Source organism: Amblyomma mixtum, chromosome 2 (assembly GCF_055824585.1).
Source record: "Amblyomma mixtum isolate Tamu chromosome 2, ASM5582458v1, whole genome shotgun sequence".
NCBI classification, from domain to species: domain Eukaryota; kingdom Metazoa; phylum Arthropoda; class Arachnida; order Ixodida; family Ixodidae; genus Amblyomma; species Amblyomma mixtum.
In genome coordinates, this window is record NC_143013.1 from 149,858,671 (window position 1) to 149,872,074 (window position 13,404).

Here is a 13,404-nt window from a genome sequence, read left to right on the forward strand (position 1 = left end):
TTTTATTTGTTAGCTATTGTGACTATTGCTACGTATTTTTTATTTAATGTCTTATTATCTTCTAATGAATATTATGCAACCTCCGATTGCCCATAAATTATTATTTGTGCGTTTTAAGAGAGAGAACTTTTCCCTATAAATATCGGTACTTTCATGTGAACAGGATATTTTAACTGGCAGGTTAATTTAGTCTCAGGTACAAGCGCAGAGGGTTCAATTACTGCGTGGACTTTCTCTACACAGAGCATTTGCAGAGCGCAATAGCTGAATAACGCTCTCGTCTCTTGGGAATACATCATTTTGCTATTATGCCGGACCTACATGCCAATGTTTGCTGTCACGTGTATTAGGTCAGCACTCCTCCAGTCATGTCCTCACAGAATGGGAATAATTTTCGATAGTCAGGTTCAAAGACCTCAAGAAAGCAGGCTTCCCTGCTGATGTTCCAGGGTCAGTCGCAGAAGAGTCAGAAAAAAGCTAAAAAAAGAAAAACATGTCCAGCTACCTCAGAAAAATGCGGTTGGAGAAGAACAGAAAGAATATTTGATATTATGCCATATTTACACAGGCTCTCGCACAACTTGAATAGAGTGGCAGCAAAATTTTAGGTCTATATCGTCTTTTCAGCGGCCCTTAAGCTTGTAAGGCTATGTGCTTTGGTGGACCATGCGGGGGTCAAGAGTTCGGCATGTGGCACAAAACGATGGAAGCCGCTCGTATCATGCGCCACCGGCATTTTTTTATCAGTTCTCTCTCAGCTCAGGGGGAGTGTACACTGGGCAGACGGGAAGATGCCTACACGTGAAACTGAATGTGCATGCCTCTTCACCTAGTTACCAAACGGCGCATTCTTGCCAGAGCACTGCAAGGGCTGCAAAGATTGTTATCCCTTTATGAATCGTACTCTGATATTACGAGGTGATATTTATCAATTGGCAAAAGAAATCTTGGGAGCCACTGAAATAGCGAAGTACGGTAGTGATAAACGCATTAGCGCACCATCTTTACACATCATGGAAAAGGAACGAAAGTTTTTAGAACGCATCTAAGTTTGCATATCAGCCTACATCAGCGGGCGCTCCTCTTTTTACATTTTTTTTCGGATATTTTTAGTTTTATTTTACCGCCTCTTTTCACATTATCAGTTTCGGGCATTCTTTTAAGATTTGCGCACGCGTATGCGTTGTTGTAGAGTGGTGGGACTTTTTCGTTGTTCAGTTTCATTCAGTTGTAAGTGTAGCACCGTCCTGTCGTCGTCTCTCTCCGTCCCGTCTTTAAAGTACGTTTTTGTTCTTTATTTCTGGATTGAAAGAAAAAACAGACAGCAAAGCTTCGGAAACAAAGGCAATTGCACAGCATAATAATATGTATACAATAACGAACAAATACAAAAGAAAGTGAAACTGCATTATACAATATTGAAACGATATTCACACTGCAATAAACAAGTCTAAGCTATTTAAGTGTAGTTTGGCTCCGACGTTGCCGATAGGTTTTTGTGCTTTGCTGTTTCGTTTTTTCGTTCTTTTTTTTTTTGTGGCGAATGTTGCCTCATTTATGCAAAGCTTGTCCTTAGCGAAGGCACAAGCGGGCTAGCTTGCCGACGTATCCACAGATTCTTCTTGTTTCTGGGATAGAGGAGGGTTCCCTGGCTCACTTTGGAGCACCAGAAGCACGACTACACCATTACGCGCACCTTTAGTTTAAGTTTAGTTAAAGGAGCTATGGCTGATCTAAGCGCTATAGATTTTAGGCGCACATCCATTTAGGCGCCCCTGACGACGCTGGTTAAGCTACAGGTTTTAGCTTGGATAACTTTGTTGGAAAGTAGAGATTTGCTTCCTCTAGTAGAGATTTGCTTCAGAAGTTTTATCAAAATTATGGAAGGATTTTCTTTGATTTTTTAAAAGCCCACGCTATAAAGATAACGGATTGACGGCACTGGTTCTCGCGCTTTTCTATTATATATAACAATAAAAGTCGGCAAACTCTTTTGACACCTAGACTCTTACCCTTTCTGTAGATTTCTAGATTACCTGCATTAAGACCCGGAAAAAAAAAAACTTGAAGGTAGCCTCTTCTGAAACTTGTGGCTTTTTCGAAATTTTTCTAGAAAGCTGAGTCCTCACATTGGCGTAAATTAGTCTGACACATTTTGCTGAATACTAGCTTTAGAATAAAAAACATATTCATCTTAGCTTCCATATCTTGCTTCTTACGTCATTGCAAAGTTCCGAAGCAGCGCTGTGCACGAAAACAGTGTTTCTACCACGGCGTCATTCCTAATTTTTGTCCCGAAATATTAGCATTCTTACGAAACAAGAGCGTCTATTAGCCTACTGCATAATCTGTGTATGAAATATAAAATATTCTTATGAAGAAAAATTTCAAAATATGATATATTTAAGTGCTCTGACCTTCTATAGAGCCACCCGACAGACTCCTGCGAAGTTCTGGTGAAAAGTGCCTAATTTCTTCCCCTGCTTACACGCGCTAACGAGTCATCACTGCTGCACCACGTCTGATGGCCAGCTTTTAGGTGGCGATCGATCCTTACGCAATTCGTATTGCGGAAAATTTTTTAAGGACGATTACGATTCTCCCTAATGCGAAATTTTAGCGCATCTCGGTCGATGTTTCAGGCTCTGTAGGCTTATTGTCTTGCTTTTCTCTGTCGTCGCAACGTTTGGCGAAAATATTAGTTGGATAGCAGTGTTAGCTCGTGAAGACGACGGCGTGCAATGCACGGCGCGAAAATGAGTATGCTAGTTTGATAGCAGTATTAGTAAAAGAAGATGATGATGTGCAATGCATAGCGCAGAGTGGGTTGCAGTTAACACAAGGCGTCGTCGGTTGCGGCGATAGCTTAGTGTGCTCGGTCTCCGTAGGCTGGTTGTTTTTCCTTTGCTGTTTCGTCGGGATTTCTAGCGACGATATTAGTTCGATAGCAGAATTAGTTGATGAAGATGGTGATCTGCAATGGATAGCACGCGAGAATGTGCAGATTATTCTGATAGCAGCATTAGTTGAACACAACGAGGATGTGGAATGCACAGCGGGAGAGTTTGCTGCAGTTTAACATGAAGCCTGATCGGCTCCGGCGGTAGCCTAGTGCTCTTGTGCAGTGGCCAGCGAAGCGCTTCTGTTCGTGGTGCGGCGGGCTCGAGTCCCAGTCACGGTGGTGTTTATTATTTATCTATTTATTTACTAATGGGTTCGGTTACATCGATGGCGGCGACACTGCTCAACGTACGAAGGGGCGCTTAATAGGTGCGCTACAAAAATGCAACGCGGCGCCCCGCGACGAATGCGTCGCGCAATCCCCCTTGCGAGGTTGGAGCGAAGGAGCACCACTCGCGGGCCAGGTGCGGTGAGTAGCCGTCGTTGCCCTCTAATATAATACCTGCAGCTGCTAGGCGCTAGAGAAGCGGCTACAGCGTACGACCAAATCGTACGCCAAAGGCAAAATAGCGCCACGACAAAAACAGCACTACGGATAGCGGCATCCTACCCTCCATTTTTCAGCAGCAGCCGGGCCAAAACGGTGACTTGACAGGCTAGTACGTATATTCACTGTAGCCGCAGGAGTCAGTTTACATATCCAGTGTAAGCTTTCTCCTCAAGCTTGCTTTGGAAAGCATCATATCGCATGAGCCATACGCTCAAGAGTGGTTCTGAGCGCTTTTTGGCGCTTTTTACCACAGCGCGAGCAAACGCGGCAAAGGTGATCGCGCGAGCGCATTCAGTGTCTTTTGAATCTCTCTGATGATTCCACGTCACAACTGAAGCACATGAGAAGACTTATTCTTATTCCTTGCAGCATTTGCATTACAACTAGCCAGCCTATTTGCATGATTTGAAGAGAGGGGAAACTTGTATTCAGTTCCCTTCAGAAGGCACCAAGCGAAGCTCGGCGTCGGCACATTTTGTAGCCTGAGCTACATCGGCCACTGTCTCGCCGTTTCGCGTGCTCTCTTGCTCGACCATACTGCGCATGCGCGAGCAGCAAGGGACGTCACTACGGACCGCTCGCATGCGTCGTTGGAGCGGCTTGAAAAAATGGGGGTACACAACAGATGGGTTGAGCTGGCAGAGGGGGTGAGGATATCCCAATTAGAACGGCTCGGCCAGTCTGAAACGGGCAGGACAATACTCGAATGGGTAGGAATCCGGCCAGAAAGTAGCACGCACAAGATGGTAAACATCCCGGCAGGAATCAGGGCCAAGATATGCGTCCCACCTATGCCGCGGAACATGCACCCCGTGTATAACAAGGAAAGGCGAGAACATAGGGCTAAGGCCTACGAGAGGAAGATGAAGGAGCGACCGGCAGACCAGGTGGCGTACGTAGACGCGGCGTGCGGACAGCACGGGGCGGCTGTATCCGCTGTGGTCGACGGGGCGGGAGTACCAACGGTAGCGGCTTCGAGCCGCACGAGAGATGCCAATGCGGCGGAAGAGTTGGCGATAGCGCTCGCTTGCGTCGGTACCAAGGCCACGACGATTTTAAGTGACAGCAAAACTGCAGTAAGAAACTTCGCGAAAGGAAGAATCTCGGAAGAGGCCAAACACGTCCTCGAGGCGAGGCCGATAGAACGTAACATAGAGATAATATGGATCCCAGCGCATGAGTCTATTGCAGGAAATGAGGCTGCACACGAGCTTGCCCGAGCTCTCTATCACCGGGCGGCCGCAGAGCAGCCCTCCCGCATAGACATGAAAGATAGCCTAATTTCATACCATGAGATCACGGAACATTATAAGCTGAGCAGGAGGGTCTATCCGCCGCCCGACCGTTCCCTCGCAAAAGAGGAGGCAATTGCGTGGAGAAGATTGCAAGGGGGGAATCATATAAGCCCCTTCTGGGTATACATAACAATCTCCAAAGAGGAGAAAGACCAATATTGTATAACGTGCGGGGAGAGGGGCACTCTCGACCATGTCATATGGGAATGTGCTGGAAGCCCGGGCGCCGAGCAAAAGATAGAAGATAGAGAAGCCTGGGAGACCTTGCTGCGGAGCGAGGACCCCGCTAAGCAGCAACAAGCCATCCGCCTGGCGGCCAGGGTTGCCAGGTCCTAATCTCAAAAAATAGCCAAGAAAATGATAAAAGTAGCCAAAAAGTAGCCAATCTACGGCCACGGTCTCAAAAGTAGCCAGAATTGGCGCCAAGACACCAAAAAAAAACGTCACCAGAGGCAGGAAATTTACGTTTTAAAGACAGAGGGCAACCTATGGGGCAACAGTGCTTGTAAACCTTGGGTTGGGCCTAGTTGGTACATGATGTTGTGAAGGTGTAGGTTGCGCAACCAAGGGACGAACCACGAAGAAAGACACAGAGACACACACAAGCACTTGTGTGTGTCTCTGTGTCTTTCTTCGTGGTTCGTCCCGTGGTTGCGCAACCTACACCTTCGCAACAGTGCTTGTAAATAACTTGGAAGCATAAGAGGTATTTATGACATGACTTGAGAAGTGACCAGAATAAATCATTTTCTCTTCGGCAGAGCAAATACTTTGTGTTCTTTTGACGCAGTCATAGTTATTAATGCGTGAGCATTAGAGGGGACATGTCGCGATTTCGTGACGGGTAAACAAAGTGAAGCCTTACGTGAAGCCCGACATGAAGCCCTTGTGAGTCCTACGTGAAGGCGTACGTGGAACTCTAGGAGTGAAGCACTGCCTACCAGATTATGAGTGCTCTCCCCACCATGGCTTGTGGAGGTTAAATTACTGGTTGGTTGAGACTGGTTGCTTGGGAAGAGCAACCTGGGCACAAGTAGCGTCACGACGCCAGGAGTGGTAGGACTCACACCGATCAGTAAATGTAGATAATGACCAGTTCCACATATCTGGGCATTAACCCATTAATGCTATCCGTCATGCCCTTAAGACGGAGCTCAAGTCTGATTAAGTTGCCGATCTTTGTCTGAAGCCTGCTTGACGTGTAAAACCGAGCCTCGAACCGAAACTGAAGTGAAAACCGAAGTGCCTGCACAACTAATTCGCATTTGGCCTAACCCCGCTAAATTGTTCCCCATTTATCGACAACAAGGCAGGTACAACAGGATAATGGTGTTCATAAATAGCACTTCTAAAGTAGCCAGAAAGTAGCCAAGTAGCCAAGCTCAAATTTTTGTCGCCAACAGCTCTCAAAAGTAGCCAATTTGGCGCAAAGTAGCCAAACCTGGCAACCCTGCTGGCGGCTGAGGCCGTGAAGAGACAGTGTGTCTTCACCAGACCTTAGTTTGCGAGGCTCCTAAGTAGGGCTCCCTTAGGCCTGCGTGCCGGGGGGTCCAAAAAGGAGTCTCATTTCGGTGGAAATAAACGTTTTGATGATGATGATGATGCATGCGTCGTTGCGCGCGCTCGGCGTCCACTGACACAGGGAGCCATTATGCACACTTCATTTCCTCAAAATGATCGCAGTGTAAAACGTTATCATCGCCAACGCCAGTGAATACAACGCCTACTACGGCCTATGGTTTCAGCGCTGCGTTTCTGGTACAGCGTTGTCAATGCCGACGCATGCAGCGTTCGTCTTTCACTACCGCCGCTTAGCTTAAAGAATGATTGAGGTGTCCACTGTTCCAAGAGGGCAGTTTTGCGCCTTTCATCCGGTTCAGGTGTCCACCGAGATGTGGACACCTCTCCGCTCGCCGCAGCAGGCTACTGCACATTCGCGAGGAGATTTAGCCGCGTGTATAAATGTAGAGGGATAAACAGCTATTGGGCCGTGTTCCATGGAGGAAAAAGAGAGTCGGGCTGCTGCAGAGCGGCGCAGGAGAGTTGAAAAAAAAATTCATCACTCCCCGAGGTTCTTGCGTGACGGTTAGCCGTCGAGAGGAAAAATGATACCAACCTGCGAATTTCACTGCCAATAAGAATTGATGCTGCACATTGTCTCGCCTTTAATTTAGTTATAGTTACACGTACCGGATTTTCAAGGTTTGACAGGGGGAAGCCAAGCTAATAACAACAAGCTTAACCAAGACATAACAAGGCCTCATGCTACGTATAGCCTGGCATAGCAGAGCTAAGTCACTGCCAATTTTTTCAAACGGTGCCTCTGGAGTGGAGGGACTAGCTTCGATCCAAGAGTTGGTTGTGTTTTATCAGAAATGTGAAGATTCATGCGAAATGAAGCGCTGATTTTACAATCGTTGCAAGGTTTTGCTGGAATCGTTGTGAAAGCCGGCGGCGGCAGCCATTGCGAGCGGGCGGGCAAGGAATGCGGAGAGCGTAGACCCAAGAACCACTTCTGCGCGTTGACTGGCACGGTTGGCAAGCGGCGGACGCCGGCCTAAAATATTCAAGCTACATCGGGAGCGAACAGGCTTTCTCCTGAATACAGAGACTCCTTCTTTTCTTTCGAGGTGCGTTCGTTAAAATAATTATCAACAGTTGGCGACATCGTGCAGATTACCCCTGCCCAATTCATAACTTTTCATGCTAATACAGGCTCCATCGTCGGGGAAAAGTGGTAGTGAACTTAAAATGCGACGCTTCGTAGTCTCGTATCGGAACCTAAGTGGTGCTGCACGTGAATGCAACGCGACAATAAGCGTGATGAAAAAATCACGTGACCACACGCATTTACAGGAATTACTGAGGGGCATCGGTTAATTAACTTGTAGTTTTTCGGGCTTGTAGAAGCTAGGTAAAACTGAATTAACACTAACCTCTCAATGTAGGTACGCGTCGCATACTGTTTCAGTACACCTTTCCAGGTAGCACCGAATCATAGAATAATGCTTTAAAATTTTATTTCAGTTGCATCAACGTTACCTTAATGTTAAAAAATTAAAAGTCTTCTCTTATCTTCAGCAGGCCTTCTAGGCCCTTAACGTGTGGTTCTGGTGCTGTAGGTTGAGGTCCTCAACATTTTCAACAAGCAGAAGTTGCTAAACTCTGCGTACTTCAACAGTGGGGCCGGCGTTATTTACCCGGTTTACGTGTGTCCTGCAGCTGTCCTTATAAAATTTCAAATTAAAACAAGCAAAACTCAAGAAACACTGATACATATAAATGAGGCGTAAACGAGGCACAGTCCATGGTTGAAAAGTGGAACTGTTTTGTCCTAGAGGTTTAATTTCCAGTTACTGTCGAACAGAGCACTGACCTAGAGGCGACGCTCGTGCGTGTTGGAGCATTTCTTTAGTAAGCAACCCTTAAAGCCACTATGAGGGCAAGGTCTAAAAAACACATTCTTGGAGACCAAGGCCACAGGTCACATGAATGAGAAAGGCAGCTGTGTTGAAGCCTACCAACTCCCTCTTTCTATGTTGGCTTTACGTCCACTGAAGATCCCCATTACACCCATCTGCCGCACCCAGGCACTAGAAGAACACACTCTGCTTCTTAAAGTCTCTGGTCCGCGCTGTGCTTTCGTCTAGAAGCGCCTTCCAGCCTATTAAGATGCGAGTACTGCATGGCGGTTATTAACGTTGTGCTGTCGATGTCCCACAGGAGACCTACGGCCGGGCCATGTTGTAAGGCAGGATGCTTTCGAGTAGAGCTATCCGCTTGATGACAAGCCACCTTTTTTCTTCTCCTACGATGGTTTTGATTAGGATTCCTAGAACTTTGTTTTGTGAATATCCGAGCGAAGACCTCTAATATTGTTCACCACTCGCCACGCATGGTGCAAGTGTCATCAGGACTTTCCCCTCAGGCAAGTCACACTATTACAGCGCATGAATGAACCAGCTATATAGGGTGACCCAAGAACATTCAACCTCACTGAGACAAATACACTCAGCAGTTGTTGTAAACATCGGCAGATTATTTCGTTCTGGTTTTCTTAGAGCAGCAGCTCCGTACGGAACTTTCTCCATAGGCTCAGTGGCACTGGAGCTTTCGCCGTATGTATTAACCGAGAACGAAGGTTTCCTTTACTGGGCGAAAACTACATTGCCCTGATTAGCTTGAGCCGCTAGGACTAAAGCTAAACACATCTGCTAGCTGCAAAGATGTAACCCTAGCTGCGAGCGTACCTGAGCAGGCGCCATCACCTTTCAGATGACCATGTTCGTCATGGCTGGTCGCACATTAGTGAGTTAGTGAGTGATAGAGACTAAGGTGGTACGAACAGCTATCAATCTCTAATTCCTTGCCCTGGTGAACGCTGTGAATGTGAGAATCTACAAACGCATCTTCTATGGAAGAGCTGTGGCTACATAGATTGAGCTCTGTGAGCCTAGGCAGCTATCCAGGTTAGAGGCAGTGTTGTAGGTGCCGTAGCCAAATTAGGGAAGGGTGCATTGCGGAGCAAATAAACACACAGGAAATAGCTCTGCCATTTGGCATACTAAATACAAATACTATAACACCTAGCACTGTACCAAAAAGTCTAATTTCAAAGGGCAGTCGCTACCGCACTCTTAGTTTTTGTCCTTTCAGGCAGCACAAGATAAGCGACGCTGCTTAATGGCACACACTATCTTCTCAGGTTGCAGCGCCTGCTCGATTTTGCCGCAAGGGGTCAGTGGCTTTGTCGTTCGGCTTTTGCCAGACCACGATGGCTATTACCGAAGCCGTGGCAGCCCCATCTCGATGGAGACGAAATACTTCGGGGTGCCCGTGTACCCTGCGACGTCAGTGCACGCTGAAGAATTCCAAGTCGTCTGAATTAAGCCAGACCTTTCTACTAAAGCTTTTTACATAGCCCACTCAAAATTCAGGACGCCGGACATCTCGATGGAGATGAAATCCTTTGGGAGCCCGTGTACCCTGCGACGTCAGTGCACGCTGAAGAATTCCAAGTCGTCTGAATTAAGCCAGAGCTTTCTACTAAAGCTTTTTACATAGGCCACTCGAAATTCAGGACGCCAAACCCTACATCTTACATTAAGCGCTGCAGTGTGTGCACTGGTCTTGAAATCAAGCATTATAAGCGATCTCCTAAATTTTGGTTGCAAAGCAGTTCATCCATTAGGCCTACGTGCGTGGAGATGCATTTCAAGAGTGTGTACCGAACGCTTGTAGAGTAAAATCGAAAGCAACGGCTCCTTCCACGTTTTCACAATTTCTTGTCATGTCATCTGAAGCAAGGAAACTTCAGGAAGCATATCGTTTTTATTTACTGCTTTCCTTCAGTTTTCGTTCCTCTAATCCACAGCGCCTCTCGACAGCTTGACAAGAGATGCATTGACGCCCCCCTCCCACGAGTTGTCTTCTGTGTGTACGCACAGAGGTTCTCCCAAAAAACAGTTGTAGCTCTACGCCAACCTTTCTAGGCCGTATACGTCTGTTTTTTTGCATTCTTCCGTCCCACGTGAGATACCTTTTTTCTGGCGGCATTCCCCCGCTTACAGGCAGCTGCAATTCGGACGGGAACAGGTAGTTCACATAGAAGAACGAATTCGGTTGTTGCGGCCAAGCTAACATTAGAATCGGCCCAAGGACATTATTCGTTCAGAAGCGAACTATTTACAAAAACAGATTTGTAGTTTTCAGTCACACATGTGACGTAATGCGCCATTGCGAATAATATACTCCCGTTTAGATTGGACGCACCCGTACATGCAGTGAGTGGCAATGACGTTCAAACCGTGTCTAGTATGCCTGTACATAAATTGTAACAAGACGAAAATCGCTTGCAGCATTCTCCACAGGCCTACGATGCCAAAACTGCGGAGGCTGAAACGGAACTACAAAAGGTGAGCACCGAGTTCACTCTCCGTTCAGCGTGTTATTTGATTTTTTTTATTGAAATCATATAAGCTCTCTCTAAAATGCATAGTGCCATGCTTTCGTTGGTGCCGTCCTTAAGAGGTGCGTGAAACTTGAAGTGCCGCAGGCTATTTGTGGTAGTCTATGGTTCTGGCGGTGGTTTGTGATGGCGCGGGTGGCGACAATACCGACACTTCCGCGTAATGGGGCATTTGGTTGTTCGAGCGTGAACTTTGTGTGTCAAGTTGGCAGCAGTATGAGTTGGACAGGTGGCCTGCGCAGCGTTGTAGGAAAGCCGACCCAGATTCTAGCCATCTTAATTAGCTTTTGGGTGGAAATCTGCTTTGTTGTTTTGTTTCCGGGCAGGTATTCAACGGCCAAGCGGGTAAATCAGTCGCAGATGAGAGGTTGTTAGTGGTTACAAGTTTTAATCTCACCTAGTATGTGGTCCTCACGCGTAAGACTATTCTAAATGAGGCGTTTATGTAGTATAAACAAAAAACTTTGCTCTTCATTTCATTATAGCTAGAGGCTAGTTTATTATTTTATTTATTTATTTCGAAGTATTACCAATTCCGTCCCGGTTATTTGCAGGAATGGTTATAAGGGACTACATACATTGTGGAATAGGCATTCATATTAGTATACAAAAGGATAACATAAAGTTTAAAGAAAATGATCCTATGTTAACAGCCATGGGTAGGGCAGGATGATAATGCCTAATAAACTTGTCTGAGTTTCATACGATATACTGCAAAAACAAAAAGAAAGGCGAGCACCTGATATCAACAAATTATAATAGCGTCCACAGTTTCACATAATCATAGATTCCCATAGTACATGGAACGTAAAAGAATGGTAAACTCTATAATGATAGCTTCACTTACTCGTTGCTGAGAGTACACCTTGGCCAGTAAGTTCAACAAATCTGTCAACCGTGGACTGTGCGACCACCGTTCACTGACCAATGAAGAAATCTAGCGCAAAGTTATTATTTTATTAGTTACTACAGAAGGTATTCCGTCGCATAGATGGACTGCCTAAGCAGAAGCAGTGCACTTAAGGTGCGTAAGTGAAATGCAGGCTGGTATATTTGTTACATTTAAAATGTCACTGTAACAGACTATTTAACTGGCGGTGGAAATTTGGAGAAAAAATACACTTTCGAAGAGGCTGCAGAGGACGTAACCAGAAAAAGAATAGAAAAATTGGTAGCAGCTTCAGTTCTTTCAAGCTTTGTGGGTTGGTGTAAAATCACGAAATTTCGATCGCTTTAATGTCCTAATGTAATTCTTCAACTGCATCTCAGAGACACGTTCGAGAATATAAGCTTTCAAGAAAAACATGGCGCCCTTCCCGGAGGCAGTGAACCTAACCAAGAAAGAATGTTATTAACAGATCGGAGTTCATTGTATCTTGCAAACCCTTGTTGGCAAAATTCTATCTCGTTCTACTACTCCCCACTTTTTGAAGGAATTCGATCACGCGCATGACACAAATGTTCTTTTTGTTCAGGTCGACGACACCAAGCCTGCAGACGGGACAGGCGAGCTGCAAAAGCCCACAATGGTAAGAATCTCTGCGATTCGATACTGTCCTTGGTAACGACCCATTCCAGCCTGTGCCAAGGTGCAGCCCTAGAGGGGGCTTATTATTAGTCAACGCACCTGGTGTTCAGTGTCGTTTCACGCGCAGTTCGGGCAAACTGTCTGCATACCAGAATTTATTAAAAAGGATTACTATGAACCGTATCTGGAACCAAGAACTAGTTAATGCCGCTTTCAAACCATATATATAGCTTAAATTACACAGATTCACACAAATTTCATTGTTTTTTTGGCGGCATTGTTTGATAAAATAAAAAAAATAACTTAATTCCAATAACCACCGGGAGGGACAGCGAGCGACCAAAGTTAAGCGTATGAAGCATTTGTTCCCTGGCGAGAAGCTGACGCTGACAGATCAATTCGTGCAACTTGGACTCGCCCCTGCGTTCATATCACGAGCCATGGCTACGGATCATGTGCAACTGGTTCATGAACACTCCATGGAATGAAAGCACGTTCTAGACAAGATTTTTGTGACAAACGTTGGTGACAAAACAAAATATTACTATACAAAATGTGGTATCCTCCTTTTGGAGGGCGGCTAAGGAGGACTTTGAACTTGCAGTAAATTTAGGAAACTGTCAAACCGGTTCAAATTTGTACCTTGCTGAGATTAATGGCAGTCAAGTAGACGTGGCAGTGGATCGCTTAAGAATTGGCTGCTCCGTTGTGGCAGTATTATTGAAGGGTTGACATAAACATATATATGCCTTTCCAGAAGTAATGATATTCAGGACAGTTGTTAAGAAGTTCATCTCCTCGCGGGCAGGAAACCTCGAAAGGAGCCTAATAGATTGTTCTTGACATAAGAGACAATGCGCTGCCCATAGAACTTGCTCTTACTTTGCCAGTTATATTAATAAACATGAAACAAGGTTACCCACTGTTTCACGCACGAATCTACGGATTGAAAAATTAATAAGATTATAAGCACAGTTCACACCGGCCATCTTCTGGTACTCAACATAGCATACTTGGAACAAAATGGTTACACCTGCATGCTAAATCATCATCTACGCCACCATCCCCTTCTCCCTGGCCTGTGCTGTGTTTTCTGATGGCAGCAGAGCTTTCCTCACTGCTTTCAAGGAGCTCTAGTTGATACTTGCCCATCTTTTATGGC

At 45.8% G+C, this 13,404-nt stretch overlaps 1 long non-coding RNA gene across 2 annotated transcripts in view; it reads left to right on the forward strand.

The window, feature by feature from the left end:
• The window catches only part of LOC149361245 (uncharacterized), a 28,217-nt gene extending 15,923 nt beyond the window's left edge, over nt 1-12,294 (forward strand). For both annotated transcript variants that reach the window (XR_016288386.1, XR_016288385.1), the window contains 2 exons: nt 10,605-10,661; nt 12,190-12,294. This is a non-coding gene — a long non-coding RNA (uncharacterized LOC149361245). The remainder of the gene's footprint in view (nt 1-10,604; nt 10,662-12,189) is intronic.
• Nucleotides 12,295-13,404: the final 1,110 nt, after the last annotated feature.